The 12,122-nt window shown below is 44.3% G+C and overlaps 1 pseudogene; it reads right to left on the bottom strand.

The window, feature by feature from the left end:
- Positions 1 to 12,122, bottom strand: part of LOC111967066 (TNFAIP3-interacting protein 1-like) — a 35,352-nt pseudogene that overhangs the window by 3,898 nt on the left and 19,332 nt on the right.

Genomic DNA, 12,122 nt, shown 5'->3' with positions numbered 1-12,122 from the left:
ACGAGGCCGTGACTACAGTACCCGTCTATAGCGGGAGATGAGAAGGGACCGAGGCCGGTGACTACAGTACCCGTCTATAGCGGGAGATGAGAAGGGACCGAGGCCCGGTGACTACAGTACCCGTCTATAGCGGGAGATGAGAAGGGACCGAGGCCGGTGACTCAGTACCCGTCTATAGCGGGAGATGAGAAGGGACCGAGGCCCGGTGACTACAGTACCCGTCTATAGCGGGAGATGAGAAGGGACGCGGCCCGGTGACTACAGTACCCGTCTATAGCGGGAGATGAGAAGGGACGCGAGGCCCGGTGACTAAAGTACCCGTCATAGCGGGAGATGAGAAGGACGAGCCCGGTGACTACAGTACCCGTCTATAGCGGGAGATGAGAAGGGACCGAGGCCCGGTGACTACAGTACCCGTCTATAGGGGAGATGAGAAGGGACCGAGGCCCGGTGACTACAGTACCCGTCTATAGCGGGAGATGAGAAGGGACTGAGGCCCGGTGACTACAGTACCCGTCTATAGCGGGAGATGAGAAGGACCGATGCCCGGTGACTACAGTACCCGTCTATAGCGGGAGATGAGAAGGGACCGAGGCCCGGTGACTACAGTACCCGTCTATAGCGGGAGATGAGAAGGGACTGAGCCCCGATGGCTACAGTACCCGTCATAGCGGGAGATGAGAAGGGACTGAGGCCCGATGGCTACAGTACCTGTTTATGATGCTGCATCTGTAGTCTCTCCAGCTTGCATCTCTCCCTCTGGGCCTGGACAAAGATGACAGAGGAACAAACCAACAGAAATGGATGAACACACATCAGGAAAAACCCACCACATGGGAGGTGGAGGAGATGAGAACCTCCCTATTCAATGCAAAGTGCTGTGAAACAGTCTGCGTCCCAAGAGGCACCCTATTCCCTATACAGTGTACTATTGACCAGGGCCATAGGTATGTGCACTACATAGAGAATAGGGTGTCATTTAGGAAGCAGATGAAAGCAGCTCCTAACCTGATTGGTGAAGTTGGTCACCTGACCTTGCAGCCTTCCACCTTCTCCTCAAGTCCTCCCTTTCCTCGTTCATTCGTTCCCTGTCGCTCCGCTCTTTCCGAAAGTCCTCCTCAAAGATCTTCACCTGAGAGAGTAGATACAGCAATGGGATGATGATACCTCGGTACTAGTGCGATCCTCGGGTACTAGTTGGCGAGGGAGGAGGATGATTACCACCTCGGGTACTAAGTTGGCGAGGGAGGAGGATGATTACCACCTCGGGTACTAAGTTGGCGAGGGAGGAGGATGTTACCACCTCGGGTACTAAGTTGGCGAGGGAGGAGGATGATTACCACCTCGGGTACTAAGTTGGCGAGGGAGGAGGATGATTACCACCTCGGGTACTAAGTTGGCCGAGGGAGGAGGATGATTACCACCTCGGGTACTAAGTTGGCGAGGGAGGAGGATGACTTACCACCTCGGGTACTAAGTTTGGCGAGGGAGGATGATTACCACCTCGGGTACTAAGTTGGCGAGGGAGAATGATTACCACCTCGGGTACTAAGTTGGCGAGGGGAGGAGGATGATTACTCGGTACTAAGTTGGCGAGGGAGGAAGATGATTACCGTCGGGTACTAAGTGTGTCTAACTGACCTGTTCCTTAACACCGTTATCAAAGTCACTAGGCCTGTCGTCATGGTTACCACTGGTGCCCTGGCGCGGTGGCTGCTGGGAGGAGGGGGGAGGGTGCAGGTTCAGGGCCTTTTCTAGAGCCTGAAGGGTGGCAGAGGGAGACAGTAAATTAGAACACAGTACACACACACGCAGTACACACACGCAGTACACACACAGTACACACACACACATCACAACCGACACACACACACACACAGTACACACCCACACACAGTACAACAACACTTACCCTCCCCCCGTTCCCCTCTCTCACGCCTCGCTTAACCTTTACAGAGGGTAATGCTCCCGAACAGCTTCTACCCCCAAGCCATAAGACTGCTGAACAGCTTCTACCCCCAAGCCATAAGACTGCTGAACAGTTCATCAAAATGGCTACCCAGACTATTTGTATTGAGCTCCTTTATTATTTGCACTGGCTCTATGCACACTGACTGGACTCTACTCACACATACTACACTGACAGTCCCAACACACAGACTATATATACACACACACACACACGTTTATTATCTAGTCACTTTTACCCGTACCTACATTCCCTTCAGAACGTATTCACACCCATTTACTTGTTCTACATGTTGTGTTACTGCCTGAATTTAAAATGGATTACGTTTAGATTTTTTGTCGTTGGCCAATGGTCAGTCAAAGGACTGGGGAGTTTTTCAGGATAAAAAAGAAACGTAATGGAGCTAAGCACAGGCAAAATCCTAGAAGAAAGCCTGATTCGGTCTGCTTTCCAACAGACACTGGGAAATGAATTCACCTTTCAGCAGGACAATAACCTAAAACACAAGGCCAAATATACACTGGAGTCGTTTACCAAGAAGGCAGTGAATGTTCCTGAATGGTCGAGGTACAGTTTTGACTTAAATCTACGGCAAGACCTGAAAATGGTTGTCTAGCAATGATCAACAACCAATTTGACCGAGCTTGAGGAATTTATAAAATATATATATATATTTTTTTAAATGGGCAAATGTTGCACAATCCAGGTGTGGAAAGCTCTTAGACTTACCCCGAAAGACTCAAAATTCTAAATCACTGACAAAGGTGCTTCTACAAAGTATTGACTCAGGGGTGTGACTACTTACGACTTCAACTATATCTAATTTACGTAAGTTTACATACACTTAGGTTGGAGTCATTGAAACTCATTTTTCACCCACTCCAAAAATTTCTTGTTAACAAACTATAGTTTTGGCAAGTCGGTTAGGACATCTACTTTGTGCGTGACAGATGTAATTTTTCCAACAATTGTTTAGACAGATTATTTAACTTATCATTCACTGTATCACAATTCCAGTGGGTCAGAAGTTTACATACACTAAGTTAACTGTGCCTTTAAACAGCTTGGAAAATTCCAGAAAATGATGTCATGGCTTTAGAAGCTTCTGATAGGCTAATTTACATCATTTGAGTCAATTGGAGGTGTAACCTGTGGATTTATTTCGAGGCCTACCTTCAACCTCAGTGCCTCTTTGCTTGACATCGGAAAATCAAAAGAAATCAGCCAAGACCTCAGAAAAAAATTGTAGACCTCCACAAGTCTGGTTCATCCTTGAGCATTTCAAATGCCTGAGGTACCACGTTCATCTGTACAACAATAGTACACAAGTATAAACACCATGGGACCACGCAGCCGTCATACCGCTCAGGAAGGAGACGCGTTCTGTCCTCGTAGAATGAGCTACTTTAGTACGGAAAGTGCAAATCAATCCCAGAGCAACAGCAAATGGACCTTGTGAAGATGCTGGAGGAAACAGGTACAAAAGTATCTACATCCACAGTAAAACGAGTCCTAATCAACAATAACCTGAAAGGCCGCTCAGCAAGGAAGAAGTCACTGCTCCAAAACCGCCATAAAAAAGTCAGACTACGGTTTGCAACTGCACATGGGGACAAAGATCGTACTTTTGGAGAAATGTCCTCTGGTCTGATGAAACAAAAATAGAACTGTTTGGCCATAATGACAATCGTTATGTCTGGAGGAAAAAGGGAGGGCTTGCAAGCCAAAGAACACCATCCCATCCATGAAGCACGGTGGTGCAGCATCATGTTGTTGGGGTTGCTTGCTGAGGAGGACCGGTGCACTTCACAAAATAGATGCATCATGAGGCAGGAAAATTATGTGGATATATTGAAACGCAACATCTCAAGACATCAGTCAGGAAGTTAAAGCTTGGTCGCAAATGGTCTTCCAAATGGACAATGACTCCAAGCATACTTCCAAAGTTGTGGCAAAATGTCTTAAGGACAACCAAAATCAAGGTATTGGAATGGCCATCACAAACCCTGACCTCAATCCTCTAGAAAATGTGTGGGCAGAACTGAAAAAGTGTGTGTGAGCAAGGAGAGCCCTAGCAACCTGACTCAGTTACACCAGCTCTGTCAGGAGGAATGGGCCAAAATTCACCCAACTTATTGTGGGAAGCTTGTGGAAGGCTACCCGAAACGTTTGACCCAAGTTAAACAATTTAAAGGCAATGCTACCAAATAATAATGAGTGTATGTAAATCTGACCCACGGGCAGGTGATGAAAGAAATAAAAGCTGAAATAAATCATTCTCTCTACTATTATTCTGACATTTCACATTCTCTCAATATAAAGTGGTGATCCTAACTGACCTAAAACAGGGAATMTTTACTAGGATTAAATGTCAGGAATTGTGAAAAACTGAGTTTAAATGTATTTGGCTAAGGTGTATGTAAACTTCCGACTTCAACTGTATACATGAAATATGTTAATTTACAAATGTTTCTAAACACAATGGCATCACTGTCATTATGAGCCATTGTGTGTAGATGGGTGAGATTTTTTTAATCCATTTTGAATTCCGGCTYTAACAACAAAATGTAGAATAAGTCAAGGGGTATGAATACTCTGAAGGCACCGTACATGCAAATATTACAGAAATTATCTTAACTACCTTGGTATCCCTGCACATTGACTCAGTACTGGTTCTCCATACATACATATACATATATATGACATTACTGTTTAACTCTGCATTGTTGGGAAAGGGCTCATAAGTAAGCATTTCACAGTAAAGTCTACACCTGTTGTATTCGGCGCATGTGACAAAATGTAATTTTACAATGATTGTTATACATTACATTACACCAGATGCATGTCCTTGAACCAACATTTGAATAAAACATTTTTTTTGAACACAGAAGAACTACCTGCAGCCTGCAGTACCCCAGTTGGCCTTCAACTTGAGATACTCAATGAGAGGGGGCAGCACTGAGCTAGCCTGKAACGTCACTTCCTGGAGTAGCTTAATCTGTGCATGTTATGTCTACATACATATTTGATTTCCTTGGCTTCAAATGAGCTATTTTGAGTCCATTATACAGTCATTGTGTCACAACAGACAGGTGAGAAACACTCATTGGACCGTGGCTGAGTGGGCTGGAGCGGTTCTCCTCCACACTGACCTGTTCCCAGCAGTAAAGACCCCACACTCACCAACACAGCAAAAATGTTGTGTACGTTGTTGGGTTTGTATACGTCTTGAGGACATTGTTGGGTCTGTACTAGGTTTCTCTATGTTCTCACCTGTACGTTCTCGATCTTGGACTTGGCGAGCAGCAGCTTCTTATCGTAGTCCCGCTGCCTCTGTTCTCGCTCCGCCTCTAACTCCTGCACGGCCTTCTGGGAGTCCGCTAGCCGCTGACGCAGGTCTGTGATCTGATCGGGGGGGTTCAAACTCTTAAAAAAACAGGGAGTATGTCTTTTCAACGAGACGGATGATCAGAATCATCATTTCAGACTCAGCAGAATGATGTGGCGCAGTTTAGGGTTAGCCCCAAATCTCCGAGCCGTGGAAGTGTGTGTGGGCGTGTAGGTGTGTGTGTCTCAAAGTGTGTGCGTCTCAGTGTGTGGGTGTGTGGACCACAGCAGGAACAGTGAGTACCCAGAGAGGTGAGGGGATTTCTGACAGATGTATCACTAGAACATGTGGGTTGACTCACACACACACAGCCTGGGTGCCATCCAAGTACACACCACTGCAACTTTTCCATCAACACACACACAGGTTACTATATGAACACAGTGTGTGTGTGTGTGTGTGAGAGATAGAACATACCTTCTGTTCAAACTGTGACTTCATAGAGTTCCACTGGACATCCCACTGCTTGTTCACGTCCAGTACCTGTCATCATCATCATCACAACAGAAATATGACTGAAACCAATACGTCACGTACACATTTTGCACAGACTGTCCCAAAACGGCTCCCTATAAAAAGTGCACTACTATGTATGGAGGCAGGTCAAAACTAGTGCACTACTATGTATGGACGCAGGTCAAAACTAGTGCACTACTATGTATGGACGCAGGTCAAACCTAGTGCACTATAAAAAGGGAATAGGGTGTCATTTGGGATGTACTCATACACATTTATAACAAAAGACCTTTTTCTACGTGACAAGAGGACACCTGATGTAACGTTGAGAGGGACTCACATCTTTCCTCTGCTTCTCTAGAAGCTTGATCTTCTTCTCATAGGCCTCTGGGTCACAGGGCTTGGCAGGGGCTTTCTCTGTGGCATTCCCCCTCCGCTGTGGGACAGGGATATGATGATGATGATGATAAAACATTTTTTTTTAAAGAATAATTCACACCAAACCTGTTTTTTTTAAATATTTGTTTTCATTAGTCCACTGTTGATACAGTGCACCCCCCCCCCCCCATATGTCAGCAATCACATTTTCAAAGACATAGGACTTTCAAAAAGCTAAACGTGTCAAAATATCACAATGATGCGTTTCGCAATAAATGATTTGAAACGTAATTCATTCATAGAGCCCACTCTGCAACAGGACAAGGATATGAAACATTGCTCTTATATTCCCCGTACTAGCACAGATCACCATTTAATACAAGTCGTGTCATAAAAATAAACAACTTGCTTTTTTTTGGGGGAAGTCTCTCAGACATTCTACACTGACCAATGTGACAATATAAAAAAAGGATTTCACACACAGCAACATTACAGTAGTACTAGAGTCAATCACATCCACATACTGTACAGTACGTTAGGATGAGACATACTGTACAGTACGTTAGGATGAGACATCAGTCATGGTAACTATTCCACTACTGCGATGCCTGGCAATGACCTCATACTGCCAATACTCAATACGGAAACTAGAGTATTTAAAACTGGAGTATTTACTGTAACAGCACACGTCTTTAAAATGATGCTGTGGCTTCCTAGACGTCTATGCTGATCCATGTCCCCCCCCCTCTCTCTCCCCCAGCTTTTAAATGTCCTCTGAATCAGACAGGTGCCATTCCATCCATTCTGGGGAAGGATTTTACATACCTTCTGTGGTGTGCTGACTTCCATCTTGGATCTAACGCTGGCAGTTTCCTCTTTCACCACTTCTTCTTTGGCTTCTGGTTGCCCCTCGCTCTCTGCTGCGGTCTCTCCTGCTCCCGTTACCTGCTCTTTTAGCTTCAGGTTCTCTGGTCTGCAGTGAAAGCAGGGTTAGTGTTACTATGCAGTTCTAGAGATATCTAGAATATGTATCGCCGTGTTCAGTAGAGTAATGTGCAGCTTGGCAGAGCCCTAGCATATCCTCTGGGAAGACCCTGCAGCCCCACTGAGGTAGGGAGAATATTAGGGCAATTCCAGGAAACATCAAAAACAAAACTTTGACCAACTGTCACTTCACTTGAAGCGTTGTAGTTGCTGGACAGAGAATCATTGTGAAAAAGAAAAGTGAAAGTCCACTTATAATTTACTACCAAGTGTTTATTGCCTTTATTTAAGCTCAACAAAGTACTAAACTTGACTTAGGAGCAGAAAAACAGTATAAAGCCAACCTTCAGTTTCAATTCACAATAATAAATGCAAACTCCTTCTCTCCCCTGGGGAGATGAAACTGAATCCAGAGAAAATACCAAAACTCACCTCAGCAGTTCCACGTCTCCGTTTCTGTACTGAAGGTCCTCCTCCATCTTCTTTCTCAGCTCGTTGTTCTCTTGTCTGAGCTGCTCACAAAGAGTCTAGACAAACAGAGGGACAAGCATTAGTAACACAGCACTCTCCTCCTGTACCAAGACTCACACCTCCCCCCTGACCGAGGCAGTCCTGTTCTGTTCCCCCTTTTCCTTCCCCATCGGACTCCATCACGACCACAGTCATCATGGGACGCTCGATGGTGAGAGACTTTGGCCTGTGGGCTGACCAAGGTCCAGTGTCACCCAGGCGCCCGTGTCCGAGACATCAATTCCCTTCTGCCCACTGTTCTAGCCAACTACTCTAACACTGGCACCATCGTCACTCACGTTGGCTTTAACGACAATCGCTTTCGGCAATCTGAGGAACCGTAAAAGGACTACAACATTGTCTTGAACACCCTTGTTGGCACAGGGAAGTGAATAATCATATCTGGCCCGATGCCGTACTATAGAATGGGTTCGGAAAATTACAGCCGCCTCGCTGCCCTAAAGGAGTTCCTGAAGAAACTTTGCACAGACAGGAATGCCTCCGTTTGTGACAATTTTGACTTGCTGTGGGAGAAACCAACAGTCTTTAAAATAGAGGGGATTCTCCCTAACCACAGTGGTTCCAGGATGATCTCCTTCAACATAGTGAACCGCTATGCTAGTGCTCCAGTCCCCCCTGTCATAATAAGCAATAGTCTGGGTGGCCGGACTATTTACAGCAGTTCTTATAGCTTGGGGGCAGAAGCTGGTAAGGAGCCTTTTGGTCCTAGACTTGGRMCTCCAYTACCGCTTGCCGTGCGGTAGCATGGAACTCTGGTAACCCAGGTAACTCAAGCAGGCAATAAAAACAGATAAAAGAACACCTTATGGCACGACGGGGACTGTGAAGAGACACACATTTTAATATATTTTTTAAATTGTATTTTGAATTATATGATGTATTGTGTTAGGCATTTTATTTGTTGTGTTTATTTGTTGTGTTTTGTTTCCTATTTGGAAGAGTAGACGCTGCCTTGGTTTTGCAACATAATTTGGTTCAGCATCAGGAATGACAAAATACACAACTGTCTACCTGCCTCTCTCCCCTGTCAGTTACCTGCAGGAGGGACGTCCTCTGCTCGTTCTTCTGGACCTTGGAGGAGAGGTGYTGGAACTCGACGGCCATGCGTCCCAGGTGGGCTAGGAGCTGGTTGGGGTTGGACGCCTCAGCAAAGATACTGAAAGAGCTTTCTAGACGCTGCAGCTGGCTGGTTAACTCCTGGTTCTCCTGAGGGAACTGTCCTGTTCCTGCACCAGCCTGGAGATCAAATCAAACGTTATTTATATAGCACCTCCAAAACAATACATTTCTAGACAAATATGACATCAAGATAAAAAAAAAAAATAAGATTTGAGTTAAACAATAGTAAAACAGAGGACCTGGGAAACACCAGTCAGAAGCTCTGTACTGCCATACTGACTGGACACAGTCATGTCAAAACAACATATTTCTAGTTCTCCAGTTTCATGGACACTAGATGTATATAAATGACAAATCCCATCTGAATCATACAGCCTGTAGATAGACTGACACACACAAAGGAAGACTATCCCTCCGTGTTGTATCGATTGATCAATCATGTAAGTAACGCTCCATATCCTATATGCAATGCAGTACTATACACATGTTGTGCAATATTGTACAATGAAGCAAAACCCCATTAAGATGGACTCCGAGCTGATGAAACATTTAGAAGAAGCTCCGTCTATAGACTTGTGAAAATGTGTCACAGTTTTCCTATACATTTTGGGTGATGATGCATGATATCAGTGACAAGTCATTTGATTCTATACCATATCAGTCTGGAATATTCTGTGACTGACATTCTTCCCTGTCAGGCATTCCCTAACTGCAGGCGTGTGTGTGTGTGTGGTCAGTAATAATGATGGACATTCCCTGTGCTGACMCATGTCTAGCTACCAGTATTGAGTTAGTTGGCTGTTAGTTGACTAGAGAAGAGACACAGGAGAAGTTCCTGATATAGAAGACATGACCAAAGACAACCGACAGCTAAGGAAATTAAATTAGCTGCTCTTAAGATTATTCACCAGGTATAACGACCACGTTCAATGGTTTTTAAATCTCTCAACTCTAGGTGGCATTTTCTAACGACATATGAATATTGTATCCTACCCTCATAAAAACACATTTTAAGTCCTACAAACACAGTCCTGTCCAGTCAGTATGGCGGTACGAAGGATCTGTTTTAGTACTGTTAGAAAAGGTAACAGAGGAATTCTGATGAAGGTGTCCAAAAACAAGTCTACTACAGAGATGGCCAAAAAAACAAAACMGACAATTGTCCCCATGTTGGTGAATAAGAGATTTGAAATAAAATATGACACCAATTGCATCTTTGGTGACTTGACCTATATTGTATAGTCTATGAATAAGAACACAGAGCATGATTTATGGTGTTTATGGGGGAGAGGTGTAGCTTTTAAATGATATGTCACTTTCTATTTTCTGATCATATTATAGGTCTTGTCTGGCCTTGTACNTCTATTTTCTGATCATATTATAGGTCTTGTCTGGCCTTGTACAGGGCATAAAAAAACAACCGCTCAGGTTAACGGTGTTGACTAGAAGTTATAACTACACACACACACACACACACACACACACACACACACACACACACACAGAGTACAGTCTTGCTGAACTTGAGCCTTCTAGACACAAACAGATGCATTGAGTTGTCCTGAATGTAGGCTACACACACACACCTTTATGGATGAAACTGAACCTATTACATAAAGAACCTGGATCGTTTCTAAACATCCCATTTTTTGCCCCGTTATTGTTAGCTAGCCTCGTGTGAAAATTAGTACTTACCGTCTGGGTATCAGAGGTCTTCTCCTCCATATTCACCACTTCAAACTCGGACAGACCTTCCTACAAGCACCAAAGAGGACAACGATCCAGACTGGTCAGTATTAAAGGGATGCTTCAGGATTTTGGCAATGAAGCCCTTTATACTACTTCCCCAGAGTCAGATGAACTCATGGATACCTTTTTTTTATGCCTTTGTATCCAGTAAGGAGGAAGTTAGAGGAGTTTCCCGAAACAAGGCTAACTAGCATTAGCGCAATGCCTGGAAGTCTATGAGAACAGCTAGCATGCTGCACTAATGCCAGTTAGCAACTTCCTTAAAACTACACACAGAGCCCCCCCCCCAAAAAAAATATATCCACAAGTTCACCCAACTCTGGGAAAGAAAAAGGAACTTCATTGCCAAAATCCCAAACTATCCTTTTAAGTAAACCAATACGACTATTTAGTTAACCAATATGGTTTGACACTTGTAGCTACAATGTGTTGAACGTAAGTGAACCGTTTAAAATGAAACTACTTTCAGTTAGCGTTTGCTGGGACAGCTTCTACACCTACATTGRTTGCTGTTTGGGGTTTTAGGCTGGGTTTCTGTACAGCACTTTGGAGATATCAGCTGATGTAAGAAGGGCTTTATAAATAAATGTAATTTAATAAAAAGCACACAACCACGGGACATGTAAAGACAGGATATGAGGCTGTACTTATTATTGAGCAGGCTGAGCAGCCCAGCACATTATCTATCAAATATAAAGTACTATATAGCTATAAAGTAAATCTCTGTTTACTTACGCTGGGCTGATCATGATGTAGGGCCTTCTCCGTTGAGAGACACGACTGACTCGGTCTCTGGTCCATACTGGGTTGGCGGTGAAGCTTCCCTTGACCTGAAACAGGAGTCACACCACGGTTATAGGGTCAAAAATAAATWAAAAATAGCTTCTTATCAAAAGGGCAATTTCTCAAGCAAGAATTTTGCTAGGAGTGTCTGGGAAGGGTATGAAAATGAGCTGTTATTGACAGAGAGAGATTAGGACCTCCTATTGGTCTATTAACTAGTGATGTCACCAAGGCCAAAACTCCGTCCCACCAAAACAGACATGTCATGTGGTCTTTTCAATCAGCTCTTACACTAAAATGACATTATCATTTTCACAATATTACGCCAACCTCAGTGTGGAAATGTATATATTTTTTTAAAACAGGACAATCACGTTTTTGACTGCACTAGGCCATTGGATAACATATTGCTGCAAATCATGAATAATCAGGTAGGAAACTCCATCTCTGATCGCTTACCCTGTGTCTCAGTCTGAACAGGTCCTCCCATACACAGACTGGTAGCGAAGCTGGAGGTAGAAGACTTCAGGGCCTCGTTGTCTCTGACCAGCTCTTCTACACGCTGACGCAACTTAGAAGCCTCCCACCAGACAGACAAACCATCAGTAAAACACCGTTTTACAGTAGTAACAAACAGCTCCTACACACCAGAACAAGACAAACCATCAGTAACAACAACCGTATTTACAGGTAACAAAACGCTCCTACACCAACAGACAGACGGTTAGAACATCTTGATTTGAAGTATCACTTGTCATTTTGGGT

This window comes from Salvelinus sp. IW2-2015, linkage group LG8 (genome assembly GCF_002910315.2).
Source record: "Salvelinus sp. IW2-2015 linkage group LG8, ASM291031v2, whole genome shotgun sequence".
Taxonomy (NCBI): domain Eukaryota; kingdom Metazoa; phylum Chordata; class Actinopteri; order Salmoniformes; family Salmonidae; genus Salvelinus; species Salvelinus sp. IW2-2015.
This window is presented reverse-complemented; position numbering and strand designations above follow the sequence as displayed.